The sequence below is a fragment of the Zonotrichia albicollis genome, chromosome Z, assembly GCF_047830755.1.
Source record: "Zonotrichia albicollis isolate bZonAlb1 chromosome Z, bZonAlb1.hap1, whole genome shotgun sequence".
NCBI classification, from domain to species: Eukaryota; Metazoa; Chordata; class Aves; order Passeriformes; family Passerellidae; genus Zonotrichia; species Zonotrichia albicollis.
This window is the reverse complement of record NC_133860.1, coordinates 55,582,914-55,608,615: the sequence shown is the minus strand read 5'-3', so window position 1 is coordinate 55,608,615 and position 25,702 is coordinate 55,582,914. Positions and strand designations below refer to the sequence as shown.

Genomic DNA, 25,702 nt, shown 5'->3' with positions numbered 1-25,702 from the left:
ATTTCTATTTTCAAGTGTGTAAGATGTGCACAAAATGGAGAAAAGCCTAAACAGAGCACACAGCATCTGCCATGTAGAGTCTGAGTTAAGACAAATCACAAATAAAATACCTAATGAGTAACCCCAAAAACATTTTCAAAGAAGTCAATGCAATAGAAATGACTGTGGGTTAAGATAAGTCCCAGGTCTTTCTAGAATGCTGTCCACAGCAGGATAGATCTCTCTGGTGACAGCCTAAATTGTAAGAGGGCCAAAATGGTTAGTCAAAAATCACAGGGGATTACTTAATGAAATCAATCTTGAAAAGTTGGCATGGCTTGGAGTGATTGCAGATTTCTTTCTAATTTCCTGCCAGGCTGACATGAGACAGTGTGAGTCTCCAAAGTGCAGTTTCTAAAAAGTTTTATTAGCAAATATACAGATTTTTTTGGTAGTCTGGTGCTTCCTGTGTGGTCTTTAGAGAATATGCAGACTGAAAAATGAAAATTACCGATTCTAATTCAAAGATTTTTAAAGAATATTACATAACAGACCATCAAAAGACAACTTTGTGTTTCTGTTTTCAGGGAGTAGTAATAAAATATTTCCATAGCAGAGCTTTTCCTCAATTTAAATTTGATGTCATTATTTCAGAAATGGTTTATCTAGTGGTTATGTCTCAATGACAATGATGCTGTCCCCCAGAAAGCATGGGGAAAATACAGGCAGTTTCACAAGTGTTTAAACAAAATTCTTCCTCTCTTCACAGAAGAAAAATGTGAGGACTTAAATAGGTGCTTGCATGGGACATGCACCAGTGAGGTAGTTTGATAGTGGATGTGGAGGGGAAGCTCTGAGGGACAAAAATGGGGCTCCTGGCAAATGTGTAGATGCTATCCTACCGGCTTACAGCCACAGTCTGAGAGTGGATGTGCGGAAAGAAGCCTCTTGTAACAGGTCTGGGCTATGATTTTGTGTCTCTGAGGGCAACATCACTGACTCCCTTGTGACAGAAAATTGTTGAGGCTATAATTTGCATGTTCAGAACCTACAAAGAATTGATTGGAAGGTGCAGCATGAGCCTGCATCTGTGCTATTGTGCCAGCTGTAAGTGTTTACTCCTTGCACTTATGTACTAAATTGCTCGCAAGAGTCACAAATACAATGAAAGTTAAAATAATAAACACTGATTCATCATGGTTCATCCTGACTGAATTGGAGCAAGAATATGCAGTTACTTCTTGTTAAATTATACCTTTTGAGCTTAGACAGCTACTTTATGAGTCTGAAACTGCCACTTAGAGCTTCATTGAAAAAATGTATCTAAATAATGACATTATTAGCAGCAAGGCAAGCAAAACTCAAGGAAATGTGACTAAGGAGCCCATCTATGAATGAAGACTGGCCACTGTGGGCCCTGGAGCCATGGGAGTAGTACAAGACTGAACTTCACATTCCCATTTTATTGTCCTTGTGTGGGGACAAAGCTTGTTTTCTGCCTGAGGAAACCGGGCACTTAACATCATACGCATTGCTAAGTCAAAGATTTGAGACAGTTCAGAGGTTTTTCTGTGTCCCAAGGCAGATATTTTAAATGGGTGTTTGCTGATAGCAGATGTTGAACATTAGTATTTGCACCTCTATTACAGAAGAAGCAACTCCTTAGAGAGCTACAGAAACTCTAGGTGAGTTTTCACTGTCATAATCTAAAAATATTTAGGTGAAGATGTGTTACACTGTCTACTTGGAGAAGACAAATATTGAGAGGACATTGCAAGTACTGACAAGACAAAGAAAACAGCCTCTTATTTTGATTTTTTTGGATCTTAACTAATGTCTGAGTTATGGTTGCATATTTCCTTTTTGTTTTTTAATTCCAAACTTACCACCCATTCAAATAAGTAAACAATAAAATTTCTCTATGGTGAGCCCAAGCTACATATTAAGAGAAAGAAAGCTGTTATCAAGGACTTATTATCAGACTGTAAGGTTGCATTTCATGAAGTACCACAGAGGATTTGCCTTACATGATAGATTTGCAATTAATGATCAACGTGCTGGAAGAGAAAACACGTCAGCAAACTTGCAACATGCAATTGGGAGGCACCAAAGAGAGGGTGGGGATAGGATGGAAATGAAAGCAGGAGGATAAAAACAACTGAACTCCCCCCCCCCAAACCTGTATAATTTGAAGAAATTATTTCTATAAAAAGAAAGGCTGCAGTATAGAAGAATGCAAGGCAACATCACAGAAAGAGGAGGGAGATGGAACAGCTAGGTAGTACAGCAGAGATGGTATAGGCATTAGGGTGGATGGAAAGATAAATGTGAGCCAGTAAAGCTGTGCTGTTGTGAGCAAGGCACACACCATAAAAAAGAGTTTTTGTAGACCTAAGACAAAACATATGTAATAATTCTTCTATTCCACACAGCTTTAATCAGGGTACTGTGCCTCATTTGCACATGACATTCCAGAAAGCTGCGGACTAATTAAAATGAGGCAATAAGAGGAAAACAAAAACGTACAGAGCTTTCAAAAAAAAATTTAAATGTGAGAACATGAAAGAAATTGAGATTTTTAGTTTCAAAAGAGTTAGGGTGAATGCAGGGCCATGATAAGTCTTAAAAAATACTAAAGGGTCCAGCAAAGCTTTCTGCTTTTCTCTGTCTGAGGACAGTGACACAGTGGCCTCAACCCTTTGAAAAGGTTGCACAGTCTTTGTGCAGCCATGAGTTTTTAAGATTAGATAAGAATGGGTGCTGATCCTGCTTTGGGTCAAGTGCATGTAGAAGATGTCTTCTTGAGAGCTTCTTCAGGTCTATTTTTTAACACACACAGACAGTTTGGAATATGAAGCTGTGATCTCATGGAAAGGGAGAGAAGTTATGCATTTTTCTTCCTAGCACTTGGGAGCTGGATGTACAGTTCTTTTGGATTCCTTTCACATTCCAGCCTCCTTGTTTTGATGATCTGAGTTACTGTTAGGCATGAAAAAACTTATTTTTATATCCTCACTAAAACTGGTGGACTGAAATATGGGGAAAATACAGTGTAGGTCTTAGAAAACTTTCACTCTTCTGTAAAAGAGAATGTTTATAAATTACCAGCATAGGAATTTGGAGCAGTATAGTGTAAGTACATATTAAGCTTCTGCTGAGTGTTCTTAGAATTGTTAGATTAAAAAATACTGATCCTAGAAAATAAAGGACTTAAAGAGAAGAGGAAAATAATTGTTTGAACTTTTATAAATAGAAGAGTACTTTGTGATAGAGTTATTTGTGCTATTTCTGTGTAAGCAGTAACAAATGAAAATCATGTGTACAGATACAGATTTACAAAGGCAAGCTACAATGATTAGATGTGTGCATTTACTGTAAACTCCTGTCACATGATACTGAGAGATACAGTTGTGTTATTTATTTAGAGAGATTAAAGTTTTTTTCTGGGATGTAATTCTGTGCTTCGTTTAGAGATAGCAGGTAGACGTGTACCATGTCACTTTGGTCACAAAGTCCTGTCCTTTAGCTGCTGTTTTTCTTGCTCCTTCTCAGCAGGCTCTTTTCATACCCCAGTCACTTTAGAATTCCTTTTAGGCACATGAGCTTGGCAAGTCTTGCTAAAAGAAGCTAAGAGTGGAGGTTAAGAAATGTTCCAGCTCTTCCTCTTTCCAGAGCCTGCTACATCTATGGTTTGTTTCTTTTCAGGTCAGAGAATTGTCAAGAGCTTGGTGTCCATGACCATAGAACAGGGATGAAACAACTTCTTTATGTTTCTTACTAACCTCTTTAGGTTAGTAAGAACACCAAAAGGGAAAAGACAGCTCTCAAACCCCAGAGCCACAAAGTAAAGCTAAATATTTTTGTAGTGTGTATCCTTTTCCCCTGGAAAAGACTGAAACATTTTCAGGGTCCATTTCCCTTTTAAATAAGCTATTGATGAAGCCAGGGTTCATGCCATGTAAGAACAGCTCTAGAATAATACCTGTAATGAATTAAGACTTCTGTTTGCATGACACCTTAGCACTCACTTGGGGCTTTTGGAGCCTCTGCTTCCTAGAATTATCAACCCAGACCACTTTGTGTATCTTGGATGTATTTTTGTTAAAACTGCGTGATTTAATGAAAATGAGACATATTTTCAGATAATCCACTCAAGTTACCTCAGTAAGACCAAGGAAGATTTATCTAAAGGATGTTTTTTTGATGTAATTTTTGGTTGAAGGTAAGATATGAAAAATATCCTTAGTGAAACTTTACAGACATCTTTGCTTTCATTTCTGTGACAAGAGTTTTAGATACCTGGTCTCTCAGAGAAAACCACATGCAAATCAATTTTCTGCCCTGTAAATAGAAGAAAACATGCTGTTATCTTTTCCAAAGACGGGTAAGTATTGGGACCCCATTCATTATGTTGCTATTTCTATTAGTATTATTCTTCCTAGCACTAGGTTAGAAATACCTGTAGTAATTTATGGGTGTGTATATGTTTCCACTAGCATAAGTTGTGATCATTGTTCATTATCTTTCATTGCTCTTATCAACTGTTTCCAAATAAATATTTCTTTTTTGTGCAAAATCATGAGTTATGTGCTGGACTCATTGCACTAAAAACGTAAAGGTGTCAGTAAAGAAACTCAGTGTTCCACTGGAGTTCAGCGCTGCCTCTGTACTTCAGTCTTTAGTGAGGTCTTCAACCCAGAGTGGATGTACAAAGTGCATCCCAAACCACAGGGAGAAATCTCTCATGTGGGAGCAGGGAGAGCTCTGGCACTGGTACAGTGGAAGCTGTGGGAGAAATTAACTTCAAGGTAAGAACAGAAGGGAAGACATCATGTCTGGTCACTCTGACCCTCTGGTGCTGGCCGCGCTGACAAAAGAAATAACAAAAGACATTCCTAGCATAAGAAGAATAATCAGAAGATTGTGTTTCTAAAGAAGACTGAGACAACGAGGTTGGTGTAAAAAATTTTGTACAAATGTAGTGACTTATACCTATACTGGTAACCTAATGTAATTCACTGGCTTTGCTTTGCTGTCATAGTGGAGTCCTCACCGGGAGCTATCAAGGCCCACAAACTGTGCTGAACTGTGCAATTCTTTGGGCTAAATGCAAACAACCTCATGCAAATGCAAATCTCTGTCAGTTGAAATTGTATCTCTCAATAAATTTCCCCAGGAAGTTCTATACACTCTAGCCTTCTCATCTGACTCCTGCTGATTACCTATCTCCAAACAAAGCTCCTCAGCACATTCTAGAGGAATTCACATTTACCTGTATTCCAGATGTTTTCAACTTTTCCTATGAAAAGCAAACAAATTCAACCATGATATTAGGGCACTAGGGGACATGTCTTGTTGAAAAACAACCCCAAAATGTAGCTTCAGGGTAGCTGGTAGATTTTCCTGTGTTTGTCTGAGTGCTGCAAAGCTACTCTTGAATCACAGGGCAAACATATGTCAAGGCTACAAGGGGAATGTGTGGTAGTCAGGAAGCTGCTCATCAGCTTGTTCTCCACAGTGGTGTGGAGCATGACTCCCCTCCAAAACCACAGTAATTCTGCCTTTACTTACGTGAGTAATTAACTGACCATTCCTCAAGCACATACCTAAACCACCTAGAACTCAAAAAAACATCCCCATTCTTACAGATTTCCTTTCCCTGATTTATCACTTGTCCAGAGGGGACACGTTTTTCACCTGTGTTTTTCCCTGCTTTGTGCTTTAGAAACGGTCTTTGCTAGCTGTGACCCCTCCCAGCACCTATCCACCACAGCCTGCATACACAGGTAAGGTAAGCGCTAATTGAGGCAGCATCTGCAAACTGGTGCTACACTCTCAAAGGTAGGGCATTGATTTCCATTCCTTTCCTTCACTGTCAGTGCTTGGTAACAACAGGAATTAATGCTGCTGTTCAAAGAGTGCTCTTGGGACCACAGTGGGCAGACTCCAGCTGTCTTAGTTCTCAAGGACTCTTCATAACTTAGCTCTGGAGTGGTTGTTTCCCAGCACTAAATTTTTTGTGTGACCTCCCTAAATGAGATTGCAGCTTAATTAAAGAATTATAATGAATGTATAATGGGACTTCTTTCATTTCTATGTAGATCTATGTGTACACAGAAGCAGCAGACAAAGATGGAAAGGAAAAGGTTAGTGTAGTGTGAAGTTTGTGTTTGCAAACAAAAATCCTGTAAAAATTCCTTCTTTCAAAGACTAAATACATGAATAAGGGAACACACACATCACTCTGCTATTCCAGAACTCAGATTTATGTTCAGTTTGGCTCAGAGCTTTAGCTCAGCAATATATCAGGCACCAAAACCATCAATGATACAGACAGCTCTACCCCAAAAAGTTCAGGAGTTCTGGTTTTACTTAAGTCTTTTGTCAGATCAGAAAATGTATGTAATACACATTATATGATAATAGAATCTATAGGCTCAATGTGCTCTTCTGGGTGGAAAAGGCCAGATCATGGCCAGTGACACAGGTTTATTCCCTTTTGGAATAAAACCCTGTAGGGTGCAGGTGTCTGCAGACTGTCCAAAATCCTTAAACAAAGGTGGAAGCAGGTGAAGTTTTAAATCAGTCGCTTCTACTTCAAAAGGTCAAACAATTTTGTGTTCAGTCTGTCAGCTCTTAGAGTGAAGCAAGACAAACCATCTCCAGTGCCTCTTCAAGGCCAGATGGAACCCTTACTGCCCATTCCGCCCAAAGCCCCGAGTGGCAGTCCTGGGGAAGGATGAGGATGCTCATGAATGGAGACTCTGTCTCTTGCTCTTGCCTGTCAAGCATTGGGCAAGAGGCATCTGCCCTAGACAAGACAGCCCTACAGCTTCACACTTTAGCACTTACACTCCATCTCATAAAAGCCTACTATTTAGGGTTTATGTGAGTGAAGTGAAATTCATCTGGTGTGAAACATTAGCCAAATCCTCATTTATTTCTTTCCAAGTTTTACATAAATCGAGATGATCTGAGGCACCAAGAAGGACAGACTGAATCTGTTGTGCTACACATATGTATGCACTCTTAATTACTTTGAAACCTCAGAGGTAAGACTGAATTTTAGACTTTCATGACATGGGTCTATACAGAGATAAGAACATGCAAGGAATATTACTTTACTCTCTTCTTTTACTCTTAGCTCATCTGAGCCACCTGCCTTGCATTGCCAGAGTGCTCAGACTCCTGAGAGGTCTGGCTCCTTGGGCAGCTCTGTCAGGGCTGTTGCCCATCCACTGGACAGTCATGAGACAAAATCACTCTGTGGCTTGGATTCCAAGGAAGAGGGAATCTATTTTGGACTTTAGGGTAAGTGCATAGATTAAGATCATTAAATGAAAAGCCTTGGATGTCAATGCAGACTTCCCTCTCTGTCTGTTGTGCTGTGTCTAGAAATGGATTAAATTTCCTACTGAGCCAAAAGGGAAAAAAGAAATGGGGGTATAACCAGAGCAACTTGGCTTTAGCACAGACACAGTCTTTGTCAAATGTAAAGATAACAAACAGGAAGAAAATGCCTCTGTGGGAATTCAGTCTCCCAGTGTATCTGCGAAAATAATGTAATTGACAGCCCTTCTTCTGACCACACCCACTGCTTCAGACACCACGTCACTGGCTGTGGAAGTCACCCTGTGCCTTCTAGGCAGCCCCATAAGGTGTCTGCACAGCTGGGAACACCCTGCAAAGCTCATCTTGAAGCCTGCTATTAGTCCAGATAGACCAGAACAGTAGGAGACCTAAGATTTTTATTTTTTTATCCTTATTCTTGAAAATTTGAAATTCAGATTTGGACATGTATTGGAAAGTATGGGCCTTATTGTTTTTTTGTTGTATATCCTACCAAGGTGAATCAGGGATGTGACTGCACAGAAGTAAATATAAACATAATCAATAATTCTATTTTTTGTTATCATTGTCTGCAACAAGTCTGCTCTTCCTAAGGAGTTGGATGAGTTTTCCCTACTCCCTTACATCTCAAGTTAATACATTAGAAGCTTTTCCTTCATTGAACTGAATCATTAATGCTGAAACCCTCATGAAACATACATAGGGGATCTTTTGCTCCACATGTAAACATTTCATAAACCTGTTTATGAAGAAAAGCTAATCACATCTAAAGTGAAAACCACAGATTGAAATGAATCCATGTATATTGAAAAGGTCTCAAACCTCGAAGAAGACTTCTAGAAACCTCTGTAACCAAACCAAGATCCTGAAAATATGCTCAGAATACATGGGAGATAATATGATTTAGATTTGAAGCCTACGGTTTCATATTTTTCAGGCTTTTCTAATGCTGTTTACAACTTTGCAAAGTAATTTGTGGAGCAAGGGGTAAGAGACAGAGAGAAAATTAGCTGTTTTTTCTTTAAATGATACTACTAGCTGCTTATCTGGTAGTTGGAAGGAGTAGAGACAAGTGCATCAACACTTTTAAAAGCTTTTACTGTTCTGGGTAGAACTTTATTTATTTTTAACACTGTCATATGGCTTAGCAGAAATCTAAGTTTTTTGAGATCAGTACAGCAAAGTGTTAACATGTTAGGAAATTCAACTGCAGTACCTTTGGTTCAACCACATTAATATAAATATAATTTAATAACAGTGCAGGAAAATTACCAACTATGCAAGAATAATGATAGTCTGTTTCTGAGCAATTTCAGATGTTGTTTCTGAATTTTTATGAAAGTCATGAGGACATGACAGTGACAGCTTAAATGTGGAACTCTTTACACTCTCTATCTTCAAAGTTAAATCTAAAAATTAATAATTATAAAAATGAATCCTGGAAATCAGTAACATAAATAATTTATTGGTGTGAGATCCCGCATATCCAGTTCTGGAGTCCGCAGCAAAAGGAAGACACAGGTCTATTAGAGCGGTACAAAGTAGGACCACAAAGATGATCAGAGGGCTGGAACACCACTTTTGTGAATACAGGATTGAAGCTTGGACAGAAGACTCTTCAACTAATTAAAGTTGAAAAGACAGTGTATTTATTACAGTGCTGGACACATGGAGAGTAACCTCCCAAAGATATGTGCAAAAAGTCACAAACTCCTGCTCTCCATTTATCCAAAAGTTTTACATATTCAGGTGGTTTCCAGTACTGTTTCTACAACACATTACATAAGCATTAGCTCTCGTCTCATATTATAATTACCGGAATGTCTATTACAGCTGTGCAATTGTCCTCTTTAACTGGGTCAGTGGGCTTCTGCAGAGGAAGTAAGACGTCTTCCTCATGGTAAACTCTTCACCCATGTCAAGCTGGCAGGTCTCCTTGGCCTGCTGGTCACAGTCCAAACCTCCTCTCATTCTTAGAAGCCAGTGGTATTTATGGTTCCTGCACTCTTACAACACTTCACATATTACCTGTCATTCCCAACCTTGTTTCAGTTATCCCCACCTGGTTTTGTTTCCTTGTTAAGATCTTATCACAGTATATGATCTTTGCTAACTACATTTCTAACTTAACCCCTTAATTCATTTAAGTTCTTAATTAAAAGATACATATTTTTCACTATCCTACTTGCATTCCTAGCTTAACCCCTTGGCTTAGGATGAGAGAGAAAAGATTGTTTATTCTGGGCAAGAGAAGGCTCCAGAGAGACCTCACAGCAGCCTGCCAGCTGCTGTGGAACTTAAAGGGAACTCCTAAAACTGAAGGCACAGGCAAATAGTGATAGGACAAGGAGTAAGTTTTAAATGAAAAGACATTTAGATTAGAAATAAATAATAAAATACTACTAATAAATAACACTGTGAGGGTGGTAAAGCACAGCAACAGGTTGAACAGAGAAGTTGCAGCTGCCTCATCCCTGGTAGTGTTCAAGGCCAGGTTGGATTTGGCCCTGAGCAACCTGGTTTACTGGGAGGTGTCCCTGCCCATGACAGAGAGGTTGGAACTGGGTGATCTTTTAGGTCCCTTCCAATCCAAGCCTTTCTGTAATTCCATTATGAAAGCCAATACTTCTCATCTCTTGGACAGACTCCCCAAGTCAGCCTCATGCAGCAGATACTATGTTCTGCCTGAGTGCATGTGAGAGAGCAAATATTTTAATTTTAATATAGTTTTATTTTCAGAGACATAAATTTTAGGAAATTAAAAAAACCCCAACAAACCAAACCCATGGCTCCCACAAACTGCATGTGACCCGTTCTGCTGAGGGAGAAGATCATTCAAGCAGTCAAACCATGTCTTGCCTGCAGTAGAACCCAGGCAGCTGATTACTCTTAAGCAAGATTATGACTGAGAGATCTCTCTAGCCTTGAGCATGCAATTACATAAGTTTAATTTCATCCCACTTGGTTGTGTGAAGTCTTTAAATAACAATTATATGTGAGAAGTCCCCTCATTATATTCTGTACAGAGAATAGCATTTCTGACCAAGAAAGAATATCTGAGGATAAATCACTACAAATGGTTTGATTACTTTTGGGGATGAACAAGAGGCTGATAACTCTGTTCTAATGTCATCAGTATAGATTTCTTATGGTTACATTATCATCAGGGGAGCAATTTTGAGACCCTTTTTCTGATCAAATGGAAAATTTTAAATTGAAAAAATATTACTGCTTATTAAATAAGGATGTGAGTATCATTTTAGTATAATCAAACTTAGTTCATTTTGAAGACAGAGCTGTTATTTGGTGTACAACCATCTCAAAACAGTAACAGTATAAGAAAAAGAAAAAAAGAACATTTTGAAAGCCCTTTGTCAATGTCTTTTATATCTCAATTGTGCAAGTGAACCATTAAAAGCAGGTGCCCTATTTATATATATGCAAATAAGGAAGTTATCAAGACATGTCACTTTAATGAAAGTTGACATCATTCTGGGATTTTGTGAGACCTAGCAGCTTGTGCACGACAAACAGCATGCTTCAGCTCCTCTTTGCACCAACACTTTTACTCCACTTTTTGGGTCTAGTCCTGCAAACTGTTGCACACATGTGTCTGTGTGTGTCTGTGAGCATGTTCATTTGTGCTTATTTTTGCATGTGTCTGTCATACCTAAAATGGAAGATGTCAGCCCAGCGCTATCCCATTTAGAAAGCAAATGATTTTGCACAATGCTTACTGATGCAAAACAAAAAGTAACCCAAATTTAAACAAAAAGGGCTCTTCCACTAGTAATACTACTTTGCGCAAGCCTATATCTTTTCATTCAGAGGATCAGACTAACTTTTCAAATATAAAAACCAATGTCTATTTTGCATGGGGACTTGTGTACATAGCCACAACATATAAAGGACACTCAGAGGAAGAGTGCCTCAGGATCTTGCTGTGTACATAATGAAAATTAGACTATATTAATAATTCTCTCAAAAAGCCTTCCATGTTTTGGAATATGCCTCTGTTTGCTGTGACAGAAACAAATGCTTTCTTCCCTACCACGTTTGTTTAATTACCTACCACCCTTGTGCTAACAAGGTTTATACTTTGATATGTAGTTGCTTGCCTATATTTACAATCTCACCTGGTTTTTCTGGCTTTTCCTCTATTCAACATATTCTCCACAGAGAATGGTTTGGACTATGCTCTCCAAGGGATGCAGTTATAGAAAACTTCCAGAAAATAACAGACTGGGGACCCTCCTTTCCTGAATAGAGGCATGAGAGTCTGACAGGCTGGAACAAGAAATAGCAATACACTTGTAGCTATAGCAGTCATATCTATGGCGTACTTTAACTATACATTTATGTACTATAACTATTTCTGTTTATCCAATGTATTTATTTGACATGTTCACATTTATTTCTACTTTATGTTTTTTTCCTAAATACACTTATTTTTACACACCAGATTTTTCTTTCATCTCATCCTCACTTTGTAAACACTTAGTATAGCTCCCAGTTTTCACCACTGGTAGAGAGAATTCTTGAAATTTTAAAAACTATTTGGCTCTAGTATTTGACACAAGAAAGGAAGAAGCAGAAATATTTCCTCTGGATTATTCAGACAAGCAGCACCCTCAATTTCATAGTTATTTTTAACTGCATACTCTTTCCCTTCATTTTGCTGCCTTTAATTCTAGTTCCTCTCTACTGCACAACTGATAAACTGATGCCTGTGATTCTGTCTTAGGTCCCATTCTATTACATGCTTATCTTTCAGGAAGAGCAGATGTTCCCATATGTGCCCTATCTTTATCCTCTGATGTTTTTGCTTTGCAAACAGATGATTGTATTTCCATTGCCCTCTGTGTGTGGAGAAAAAGATACGGCACTAAGGAGTTTTTCTGTGTTGCTAATCAATGGGATTTGTAGGCAAGTGGGCTGATCCCTTTCCAACATTTTCACCATTACTATTATTCCCAGGTATTTTCCCTTGACCTTTGCTCTTTGTCTCCTCTCCCCCGGTCTAATCTTAATTTCCTCTGGGATTTCCTTTCAGCTTCTCAGTCTGAAGTAAGAAGAACTTGAAAAGTTCATGAAAGGCATGATTCCACTTTGCTGTTTTTCCCCCCCATTTTTTGTCACTGCCTCCTATGAATGCACGCTGCTGCAGGAAGGCTCTGGGCAGTACCTCAAAGATAAACCCCAGGTGTCGAATGGGCACAGCCAGATCTCTGTGCTGAGGATGTGTGGGTGGGGAGAGGGTGTGACGCAGCTTTTGGAGGTGAATACAAGGACAATTTCTTGCAGATACACATGCAGTCATAATATGGCTCTGCTCTCCCTGCTGGCAGTGTTTGGAGGTCAAGTGTTCTCTGTTTCCAAAAGTCCCTGTCCCTTCTTGAGTTCCACAAAGTTATTACCACTCTTCTGCTTGTATGCTAGGAGGCCTTTCCATCAGCAATCCAGTTTTTTGCTAAGCAAGCTCAGATTAAACCACATCCTAGGTATCTCTTCTCCTTCAGCACACAGCCACTAAGCGCTGAAAAGTCTCCTGACAGGGGCTGTCTCAACAATACATTTCTTCACCTGTTAGTGGAGGCAGTGCTGGGAGACTTATGGAAGAAAATTTGACCATAATTATAAGATGTTTTAGGCCTTTGGCTCAGCTGCCTAAATGCATTAGCCAGCTAGTGGTGCAGAATAAAACAGACCAGTGTCTGCATTGCAATGCATGGGATGCAGGGGACCTGAAGCCTGCATTATGCACGCTGAAGGAGCTTCTTTTTGTATTGCCTGCGCTGAACCTCTAGGTTGGACACTTATTACTGACTGTCTTGCCTTTTTGCTTATCTGCTTGATGACAGTGCCCTGCCTTGAGAACCAAATTGCAATAAACAAGGGCAAACAGGAAATTTGCTTCAAACACACATCCCAGCTGAAATATTTTGAGATTACAGACTCATTTAGCGAACTACAGAAATGTGAAAAACAAAGCCAACTCCTCAAAATTTTAAGAGTTTAATACGGGATAACAAGGGATGGATCAACAAAGCAAAATTGATAGCCCTGGGTGTGTGGCAACAGCCAGAGGCACACTCAATTCTTTAGTAAGTGGTTTTTTATACTGTTGCAGTTGCATTGCTTACACAACTGACTTTGCACATTTCTCGGAGTCCATTTACCACAGCTCCACCTCAGGTTGCCACAGCATTGCAGAAGTCCACAGCTACAGTCTCTGAGGGTCCATCAGGGAGACAGTCCAGGCTGGTCTTCTGGCGCCACTTTAGACTTGGTATTCTCCTTTTATGGTATCTTGCTCTCTGCCTGTGCTATATTGGTTAGGCATTTTGCAAGAGCAGTCATATCTTGTGATACACCTTTTGCAAGCATGCTTACATCTTGTGATAGCTTTGCTTCATGCGCAATTTTAGTTATACTGTCCATAAAAGCAATTACAATTTGCACTATAGCTACAGAAGTGGTTACAATTTATAATAATTGTAAAAGCAAATACATAATAGGAAAATCCAACTGTTACATAGCAAATTGTAACAAGCAACAAAAGTTTTCTTGGACTATATGTATTCTAAATACTATATGTGGGTCTAAATACTCTTTCAGATCTATCCTTAGTTGCTATATCTCGCTGCCATTATTTACCTCAGAAACCTTTTCTTCTCATATTTATCCCATAAGGCATTTTCAGATACAGATGCTGCACAAAATAAAGGCATATTGGAGAGTTTTCTAATAAATAGTCCATAAGCCCTATATTATTCCTGCCTAGGCTATTATGAGACATTAGGCCTTTTATGAAATTTCTGAAACACAACATCTTCTGCTCTTTGTGTTACAGCGGGGAATACACATAGATGACAGAGCCTTATTTAGTATTCAACTACTTCACCCAGCATTCCCTCCCACAAAGGATATTGCAGCATTAGACAGAGGTCGGAACAGGGCACTGAAAATATTTAAGCACATGAGAAATCTGGTTAGGGAAATAGATTTAAAAGGCTGGGATTGTTTATTTGTCAAAGGCTGTGAATAAGAGGAGACATGATAGAGCATACAAAACAGCTAATTTTTAAAGAGAAAGCAGAACAGAAACCTCTATCCTCCCTGTCTCATAACAAAGTGGCAATGAAGCATTCAAAGAAATCAAGAAGTGGCAAATTCAGAACTGATAAAATTATCCCATCAAAACATAATTAGACTGGAATCAATTACTACTTGCTGCCCTGCTGGCCAAGAATGCAGTTCAAAGTAAAAGTTAAAAAATAAAAGAGGGTGTGTTCTTTGTACAATAAGATGCATAAGAGTAACATGAAAAGGGGAAGAAAAGGTGTCCAAAACTCTTAAGTATTTCCAAGAGGCAAATCTGTTTGTCAGTAAGGGGAGATTGAAATGGGATCTGTGTTTCCTATCTGCTATTCACTTGGTTGCATTAACCTTCCTGAAAGGACATGGGTTGGCCTCTCAATGCACTCATCTGGAGTCACATATGGAAAACAAAACACAGGACACCTGAAATTAATACAACAGGCTGTGAACTTCAGTGCTGAGAAACCTGTGGTTACTTTGCTTGCTTAGCTGTAGTTTGGTAACTGTGAGCACGTGGAGCACAGCATCTTGAATTGCCTCTGCTCAATTTCCAAAGCTTATCTGGATACACTCTGAGAAAATATGAGGCAAAAAGCTGTCTTACTTCTTGGTTGTCACTTCATGAATATTTCATAGTCACAGGAAAGGTAATTTCCGCTCTCCCTGCTCATATCTTTTTGGAGGAAATAGATCTGGATTTTACAGTTTGAGATTCTTCACTACAAGGATCCCTCATAATCACCTCTCCAAACTTAGGCCCATGGCCTTTCACACCTCATGGACATGTAGCAGTGGTTACAGAATGGAAAAAAAAGTCCCTTAAGCCATAGCAGAAAATAAAAGTTGCAGTTATCTTGGCATAGAACTTAAATATATAATCAGATCAGAATCCTAAAGGCAAGATGTCATAATCTAGTTGCCCCCATAGTTGCTTCACACACAGTAATTTGTTCTAGTAACACCTTAAATAAACCCTAAATAAACATTTTACTTAAAACAGTCCAATACTGGTGTTCCTACAGCTTGTTCCAACATTTTCCTAGCTGTTTTTTTCAGTAGTTGCCTGATTTCTAGGCAGCCTCAAGAGGAGATGAGGAAAGAGAAAAAACATACCTTGAAAGTAGGGAGGAAAATTCTGTGGTTTAGAAAAGAAAGAGTATGATACTAAATGACCCATGGGAATGACTCAGTTCCTTAGGAAGATTTGCCCATTGTCAAGATAAACATTCTCTTTTTGGCAAAGTGAATGCAAGCATTTATATGTGAGTAGGATTCACACATTTCTCTGTGCGTGAAAAAGGCATTGATGATTTAGAATATGGATTTTGGATGAGAAAGCTATTCAGTGGTGCTCTTAATGCAGTGCTTTGGGAGAAGACAGAGGGGTCATTGCTTACCTGCACAGTGCACATTAGGAGTTCAGTGGACTCACTTTATATAAAAAATTTTGTTATTGTTGTGCACATTGCCTAATGACCACACCACAATTTAAAAAGGTATCTGAGAACAGGGGAGTCAAGTAACAAGGTAAATAATCCTTTGCTTCTTCTAGTGGGGATGCATGAAATGGGTTGAGACAATTGAAACTCATAGAAACTGATGAGTCTTGCTCTCAGTCACTGTTGAGGGATTACTCATTTTGGAAAGTGGAATATAACATATTTTTAGATCACTCCATATATTGTAATTATGTATGTGTTATATATTAATGATTAATTCAGAAAAACTTTGATCTGCACCAGAATGAGTAATAGTTATTCAAATACTTGGGGTTTTTTTCTACATATGGTTTTGGGTTTTTTTAATCTGCCCCTCAATATGCAGCAGGTTTTGGTGATTAAGTGTTTGGTTTATACACTTTGTTAATGAAAAATGTAATGGAGTTATAATTGCTTTTATAATATAAATCAACATATATTTTAAAAATCACAACATAGACAAAATGAGATCTATTTTATTTAGATTATTTATAGATACTTGTTTTCTACTTCAATTTTAACTGGAATTTTCCTTTTTTTGCCAGAAACAGAAAAGCCACTTCATTCTTTTGACTGGCTCTGAATGAAATAAAAGCAAGCCAGGGAAAATTGATTTCACTAAACCATATGGTACAGTTGAAATAGAGTAATTTTCCAAGTCAGTCTAAGTATTTTGGGCTGAAATTCAGGAGTTGTCAAAGTACGGGATCAAATGAGGATAAGAATTAGTGTGTTAGGCAAGTATTTCCTGGAATCTCAGCTCCTCTTTAGTATAGAAGAGAAGAGAAGAGAATAGAAGAGTTTCAGTTAGGAGAGACTTACAACAGTGATCTAGTCCAACTGCCTGACCAATTAAGGGCCAAACAAAAGTTAAAGCACATTACTATGTACACTGTCCAAGTGTCTGCTAAATACTAACAGCCTTGAGGCATTTACCACCCCTTAAAGAAATCTGTTTCAGTGTTTAGCCACTGCATGGGTAAAGAAATGTTCCCTAACCTTCCCTAACATCTTGTCGGAACCTCCCCTGGCACACATTCCCATGTCTTCTGGTCACTGGATCCCAGGGAGAAGAGATCAGATCTTCCCTCTCCAGGCCCCCTGCCCAGGGAGCTGTACAGAGCAATGAGGTCACCCCTGAGCCTCCTTCTCTCCAGCCCAGACAGACCCAGAGCCCTCAGCCCCTCCTCACAGGATGTGCCTTCCAGCCCTTCCACCAGATCTGTTGTGCTCCTCCGGACCATTCCAGGACCTCCTTCCCACCCTTCTCAGAGTGTGGGGCCCAGCCCTGCACACAGGACTCAGGGTGAGGGCACCAGGGCTGAATCCAGCAGGATGATCCCAATCCCAGCTGGTGATGCTGTGTCTGCTGCCCCCCGGGATGGGGTTTGCCTTCCTGGCTGCCCGGGCACACACTGCTGGCTCACCCTGAGCTGCTGCCCACCAGCACCCAGAGCCCTTTGGCAGGCTGCTCCACACATACTCCTCTCCCAGCTTATACCCGTGCCCAGCCTTACTGCATGCCAGGGGCAGAATCTGGATTTGTTCTTGTTTAATTTCATGCCACTGATAATTACACAGTGCTCTAATCTATTTCAGAACCTCTGCAAAGCTCTTGTGACTTGAGAGAATCAAAAGTACCTCCAATTTGGTATCATCAGCAAATTTGCCAATGGTGCATTAAACTCCTGCATCCTGACCATGGATAGACACACTGAATGGAAATTGCCCTACAATTGAATCTTGAGGAACACCACTGGTGACTGGTCAGAACCCACATGTAGCCCCATACACAACAGACTTTTGAACTCTACCCTTCAGCAAGTCCTTCACTCAGCACTGTGTACCTGTTCAGCTGAACAGCTTACCCAGATGTTGTGAAGAACAGCATGAAAAGCCTTATTAATATCAAGAAAAACTATGTGCACTACCTCCTGTTCATTCACTAAAAATGTAACCTTACATTGAAAGGCATCAAAGTGCTTAAAAAGGGCTTTCCAATTGTAACTCCACGAATTTTTTGACTGTGTCTGATGATTGCATTATTTTTAAAGTAATCTTCTACATACTTTGCAGGCATTGAGGTTAGACTAGCAGGTAATAGGATTATTTCTTTTTTAAAAATGTTCAAATAAGTAACAAGAGAATGTACTTGCAGTCTGTCATTTATGATAAGCAGATATCACAGATTGTTTCCAAAAGTGGCATTGACATATTTTCTTACCAGTGAGTGACAAGTTCTTCTGTGTGAGTGTTCACAAAATTTCACTGAAAAAACACTGAAATGATTGTAGTGATTTTGAATTAATCAGTCAATATTTCTGCATGCTGTGTATTGGGTAATCTGCTCTGCTATTCCACCTGAATGAATTTGAGCTTCACCATCCCCATCTAATTTATTGGTATTTGTTGTAATTAATGAGTAGACATCATCTATGGGGTAATTTTTTCCCCAGTTCTGAGAAAATATAATTTTCATAGAACACTGTAGATTGTATAAACAAACACAATTACATTGTATTTTTTAACCCCACACTTTATTGATCATCTCTTGAAAGAAGAGAACAAGAGAGAGAATTCATATTCATAGCAATTTTTCTCACATGGCCTCTTTCTAAAACAAAATCAAATTGTTGCTTTTAAGGCACTTTGTAGTATGGGCACTTTCATGCCCACCCAGAGAGATGAAGTTCCTGGAACATTTTATCAGTTCAATGAGAAGCAAGGAATATAAGAGACACAGAGTTCTTTCAGTCAAATTCTTCCTGTTTTGAACACTATCCTTTACGAAAACAAAAGGTCATCAGTTTCTGCTAACTCAAGGTTTTAGAGTAGCTGTGTAACTCCGATTACAGTTTGAAAGAGAGATCTCCATCTGTATACGCAGATAAATAAATTGGGGGAGGTGCTGATTCTTTTATATTATGTAAATATTTTTAAGACTTAACAAAAAATGTATTCCTTTAATAAAGTCAGGAAGTGACATGAAAAGCATCTCAGACCTTTAATAAGGTATTTTTGACAATGAAATATTGCCTATAACAATGTATCATAATTAAGTGCAACATGTGCTATAATGCACCATTAACAGCTGTTGTATACCAGATATACACAGAGAAAGAGATGCTATGGATTATCAATTAAATACTTTCAAATACTCAATGGGATGGCTTCACCTCAGATTTGTAACAGTCAGTTCCCTCAGGGACAACCAGGGTTTTTCATCAAACCTTCCTAGAATAATGGATGTGAATAAATTTCTGTTATGTCAATGTTTCATCTGGAAAAGTGCCTTTTTCCTTAGAGATACATATTTTCTATGTAGCAAGTACTGAAGTTATCTGAAGCAGAAGGACACTTCTGTGTTGTGGCACAATAAGAATTCAATGACTGAAACAAAAAAATATATGCCTTCACTATTTATCTGAAACATGGTTTTGTTTGTAAGTTTTTGGGCTTCTTTTTTTTTATATGTTTTTGTTTGGGGGGGGGGGTTATGTCATCATAAGAGTGGCTCCACTCTTTCATGTTTTTCACTTCCACTTTCCTGGGGAACTTATTCAATCTCTTGCAGATGTCCTAATTTTGTGCATAAAGTATGGATTATCCTAGGTCAGATCTCTGCTTTGGCCGGGGGGGAAATTAAAGCTTCTTTTTGAGTCTTTGTCTTTGGATTTACCTGAGAGCAATAAGTACTTCAAATATGAATTGTACAATCAGAAGGGTGAATCTTCAATTTAACTCAAGGAGGGTTAAAAATATCTTTAAGACAGCATACACCCTTTACTGATAATGCAGGAAATTAAAGCAAGATGGGCATCCTTCTCAGCAGGTTTCCTCCTCTCCAAAGCCCTTCATGACTCTGTACTTTTCTCCTGTGAAGTCTTGTCTCTACCCAAATCCTTTTCTACCCCAGACCTGACAACCCTACTTTGTCACCTGAAGAACTGTGAGTGCTGTCTGCTCCAGAGACAACATCCAATGTCACTTCAGCACTGAGGGTGTCACTCAGCACCATGAAGGAGCTCACCTCCTTCACGGCTCCCCCACCTACATCAGCGGGGAGACCCACCAATGAGGGAAGGACCCTGCTGAACTGCAAAACTGCAAAACTGAAGATTCTGCACACCTACCAAGAAGCAGAAAATGTCTGTACACAGTGGATTGCAAACTTCCCTCCCTCTTGCCACAGCATTTGTTTCCCACATCTTTGCAAAGTTCTTGGCACAGCAAGACCCCATTCCAAAGGATGGTTGTAAATACAAAGCGGGTGTGAAGGAAATTCTCATGTAAACTTATCACCGGGCCAACTAGTCTACAATGAAAGATGAGAGGGAGCTCTATTATTCATGTCCAACTTTACCTCATCATTTTTTCCTGCCCATGTTTGTTCTTTGGTGAAGGCAGAGACTTTTTCCAGACTGAAGAACAATCTTTGTAATTGCCATACTCTTCCTGGGCTCAGGGTCACATTCCTTCAAATGTGGCCAGATAGCAGAGGAGGGATGTTAGTTAACAGAAACCAATCCCTCTTTCAAACATGCTCTTTCTACAAATAATATAAATTAACACAGTTATGGAATAACCATAAATGACAGACTACAGTCACAGAGTAAGTGAGTTTTTGAACAACAATGTATTAATTTAGTCTAAAAACATGTCCTATATTTCCCTTGAACATAAGGTAAAGGATAAACATAATTTGGTTTTTTTGGAAGTCCTTGATCATATTAAACAGGAGGTATTTTGCATTTCTATTGTCTTACAATGTTCTTTAGTGTATTGGTAACCATCATGTGAAATATAAGAACTTGAGCTTAAGAAACCAGCCCGCTTTCAATAAAGGCCAGAACAGATTGTTGATCTGAAAGGTTCATTTAACAGGCAATTTGAAGAGTACAAACTTCATTTTAAAATTATTTTCTTTTTCTTCACTTTAGCTAATTTATGTCGTTTAAGTAGTTCAGTTTATGGTGACATAACACTAAAAGTATATGGAAGCTAAAAAGGAAAAGCTGGGTCATTTTTTTCTTTGTGGGTATAAAGGTTCTCACAGAAGAAATGAGGTTAAAAAATCATGCTTGAAGATATTTTTGTTTCTTAGTCCAGGTTTGCAGAAGAAGGTCTTCATTTGAAAGTGTCATCACTCTTTTTATTGAGAGGCATTGGATCATCCCTGTTTAAAATTGTAACACCAGGGATCTGGCATGAAAGTTCCTGCAGTTTTCTCCTCCTGCCTCTGGCCTCCCCACCCCTTGTGCTGCCATTACAGAAAATGCACAGGTTTTCTTCCAGCAGTTTGTTAAGGCAATTTCCCAAGGTGCATACTTCTGTGATTGTCAAGTGGCATGCTAGCAACAAACTGACTGCAAGAGTAATAATAAAATAACAGATATTTTAAGGAAAAAGATCATGAATTGAACAAACAGTTTTCCTTGATCTGAAACAAAATGTTTAGATCAATTCTGGACACGTCAATGTTATTTAGTTATCATTGCTAACTAAATGGTGAAACAAAAAATTGTTTTAGAGTGAAAAATTGAAACACCTCACTTTGAAAATGTTAAAATTGTGTTCCAGAAAGCATCTCTTTGCCTTCAGCTTGAGCTGGTTAACAAATGACATACAAATTCAAGAACTGTTTTGGACATTCCAAACCTTTACTTTTTGGCAGACCTAATTCCAACCCTAATATTTCACACAACCAAAATTAGCAGTTTAAGTGCAGCAACATTGAAGTTTACACTCTGTAAGCTCTTCTGAGTCCCCCTCAGATTTTGGGGTCAGCTTTTTTGATGTCAACAGACAAATTTAAATTTTCTTTTTCTTCTTATTTTCCTCAGAGTATGAGTGAAAGAATGCATGGTAATGTAATTTGAATGTCAGTTAATGTACTCAGGCAGGAAATTGGTTTATGTCTTCAACAATTAGATTAAATAGCTGTTGTCAGCACTATGAGGGTGGAGATCTCTTATTCTAAATACAGCTCAGTGAAAACTGCTGGAAGTAAAAGTTCTCAGCCTCGATCATTTGTTTTCCTTAACCAAGCATACTTGTGTGTCTCTGAGGAGGAACAAAACCCACTATGAAAGAGTCTCAAACAGGCAATTTCCTGTCAATATCTTCGGACACAGCAGGTAACTGGCAGGTCTGATGCTGGTGTGGGCAGCAGGAACCTTCCTCTCTTGTTCACATAACTGTCAATTTCCTCAGGATACCTCCATAGCACAACCTAATCACCTCCCTGTGGGAGCATGACAGGCAGAAGATACAGCACAGATCCTACAAAGTCTAATGCATCTGCTTGAATCCCTCCAGGAAAAAGTCCAAATCATAGGATCATAGAATCAGAGAATGTTAAGGTGTTGGAATGCACCTTGAAGGTCATCTAGTCCCAAATCCTCCTGCCATGGACAGAGACTCCTTCCACTATAACAGGTTTGTCAAGGTGTTATTCTACCTGGCCTTGAACACTTACAGGGTTTGGGCATCCATAACCTCCCTGGACAACCTGTTCCAGTGTCTCACCATCCCCACAGTAAAAAACTTCTTCCTAATATTTAACCTAAATTTATCCTCTTTCAGCAAATACTCATTACTTCTTTTTTTCTCACTATTTCACAGTGATTGTGGGCATTAAAACTAATTTCAAAAACTATGGGCCATTGCAGTGATATTTGTTATCTTCTGAAGTGCATTGTTTTGAACCCCTCAAGATTGTTAGGACTTTGACATGCCCTTGTCAGCAGCTGGCTAAAACCATTGCAGTTTGCTAGGGTGGCAAAGAGTTAGACAGTTATATTTCTAGCATGTGTCTAGCCTACACCTCCCCCTCTAGCTGGGGTTAACAAAAACTTTAGTTAACTCCATGAAGTCAGCTGTTCCTAAGCAATGAGTTTTTATGCTAGATGGACTGATGCTAGATGAAACTCATCTGCTTCATCTACTTGCTGCTTTCATTGAGCAATATGCCAGTTGTTGCCTGCATTTTCAGAACATATGCAGGCTCATATATGAGCTTATGTACTCATTGAGAAGTTATGGTTTTGATTAGAACAGATGCAACATAGTTTTGTTTAAATCACAAAGTAGCGAATAGTGAATTTTTTTCTATCATTCGTCTCATTACTGTATCTTCCTTTGCCCTCCCTCATTGTGTGTGTAGGAAAGGCCTGGATACTTTAGATGTATCATATACACAGAGGGAAGTGAAAGTGAGATGGTTATAAATGTTATATTCTTTCTTAGTGCAAGGATGAATTTTCAGATGTTAGCCACTTGTGTAACTCAAGAACAACCAAAAAATAGTCACCCAAACTGTCCTTAATGATAGATATTTTCTTTGATCCTGGCATATCTTTGTTCATCTGTTACCAGAAAATGTAAAAATCACATTTTCCATAGCTTCAGACCTTGTAAGCAACCCCTTTGAGATGACATGGTGCATCCAGAGGCAAGAAATGTAGCCAATGCCAGGTCAGACTTTGAACATGAGTAAACTCCCTGAAGTCACTGATAACTCACTACAGCTGGGCTCATAATTCAGTGTAGTGCCTTGGACCACTGCAAGAACATTGTGTCAGGCAACTGAATGAAGCAATGTACCACCCTAAGAAAGTTCTGTGCTAAACTTTTCTGAAAGATAGGTCTCATGTCAGGACAGGAAAGCTGCCAGCTTCAAGAAAACCCTATAATATCCAGGTTTCATCATCTGTTTTCAAGCACCTATTAAAAGCTGTATTTTGAAAGAAAACACTGATGGGTTTCTTTCCTTCTTCAAAATACTATGTGCCTCAAATCTTAGCTATAGTGACTAGAGAAGATAAAATCAAGTCTGAAATTAATTTGTATCACCTACTTCCATTCTGGTCCATCAACTTGTTTGAAACAACCTATTTTTTGAACCCATAATGCACACCTTCCTGTTATTACATGGAGTATTTTTCACCTAAAGTGGGAAGGTCTCCTGCATGATGTTTTATTTAGGAACCTTATTTACTGATCACTTGTTCACCTTTTTAGAGAGGCAATCTTTGTCCCATGCACATTATATAACATTGCTTTAGAACTGTAGTAGGAGAGACAAAAGCTAGCTGACTATGCTCATTGTGACTGTGATCAGGTGTGCCACAGCATCAGGGTACCCTCAGGACATCAACATTCACTTTTATATTCAGGCTATAACGTGAAGCCCATTTGTTTTCCAAGAAATTTCTGGTAGAAAATCTGTTTTTAAATTGCTGGTCAGTATGAGGGGAGGAAAAAAGGATGTATTTGCACCAGTTTAAGAATTGTCAGAAACTCATAATACGTTTTAGTGGATTATATATGTGTGGATTATACAGTGGATTATATATACAAACATTGTAAGTACATACACACACAGACTTATATGAGTCTAAACATGTGTCGATACATATATATGCATAAAATAGTGAGAATATCTACTGACATATGAGGTATAAGAGGTGCTGTACTGCAAGCAATTGAAATGAAAAGTACCTCCCAGCACAAAACTGTCTTCAGAAGACACAAACATATATAAATCTGGAAATTCCTTGCAATACTTTTTAAACTAAAATAATTAACAAACTATTAATACACCATCTGAAATATTCTTTGAAATGTGGAAATTCTCAATTCGGTACAATATATCTGCTTCTATTAAAAGAAGTGGGAATTGTAGTTAGCAAACCTGAGTGATCTGAATGTATCCCATACATTATTTTTTCATGGAAAATGGAAAGGACTTAACAGTGAGTGCTTCAACTATATATCAGGTGGCACATGCAAAAAGAGGAGGAAGTAGATGCAATGTCTGCCAACAAACTCTACTAATCTGTCTTCTCTGCTCCAAAGTCCTTCATCTGGAAGAAAGGCCTCAAATTTAACCTTTTAAGAGGCATTTAGGTGCCTAAGTATATTCACTAAATGCCATCTGGGATGCCTGTGAGAAACCTTTTGGCCTCCAGTTCCCATCCCTGATGGATGGAGATCTATTGTACCTTATATATTCATATACAATCTTTGGGGTACAGAGAGGAGCTGGAATCTCTAGGAATCACAAGATAGAAACAATTTATTGGATTCTGCCTTACATAGATAGATACCAGTTCAGGTCACGATCCAAGTAACTATTTAGAAAAATTTATTTTTGATTTTTTAAATTGCTTGTTATAGAGCAAAATTTCAGACATTTCGTTATACAAGCTCCAAGTAGCCAAAACTGCAATCTTTAATTATTATTCCTTGTGTTGTGTGGATGAGAGCACTCACCTATTTTAGATCTTGTTTGAACTTCTGTGTAACTTCTACAAATAATTCTCAATGCTACTTCAATTTATCAGCAATCAAGAATCTACTGTAGCATTTCACAAACTCTTTTAATACTGTCAATTACATACAATGGTCTAATTTTGCTTTTAATTTTTAAAGTTGCCTTGGTCACTTCTAGCTTACAGGCACTGACATCTGTGCTTTTCTCCAACAGACCAAACATATCAAGTGGCAATTCCTCACGTAGGTAGTCAGAGATTTCATAGCACATCAATCCTTAATCTTCTTGTTAGTCCAGTAAATAGATGGCAATCCTTGAGCTTTTTTTCCAACCATGTTTCTCCAGCCTTTCATCACACCATTAGCTCATCTCTGATCCTTTCCAAAGCAGGACATGGTATTCCTGCATAGTATAAAGGAGTGACTTTATGGAACTCAGACACAAACAGTGAAACATTTATCTGCTGCAGTTGTTGAAAACTTTCCAGATTCACAGTCTTCCTCTGATCTGTTCCGAC

General features: G+C 38.7%; 1 long non-coding RNA gene across 2 annotated transcripts in view; it reads right to left on the bottom strand.

Annotated features, from left to right (window-relative positions):
• The window catches only part of LOC113459626 (uncharacterized), an 83,334-nt gene that overhangs the window by 42,529 nt on the left and 15,103 nt on the right, over positions 1-25,702 (bottom strand). Inside the window, exon 3 of one of the 2 annotated variants that reach the window (XR_003381054.2) lies at positions 11,265-25,702. The exons of the other annotated variant lie outside the window; for it this stretch is intronic. This is a non-coding gene — a long non-coding RNA (uncharacterized LOC113459626). Of the gene's footprint in view, positions 1-11,264 lie in introns of those variants that run through there. 2 annotated transcript variants of the gene reach the window in all.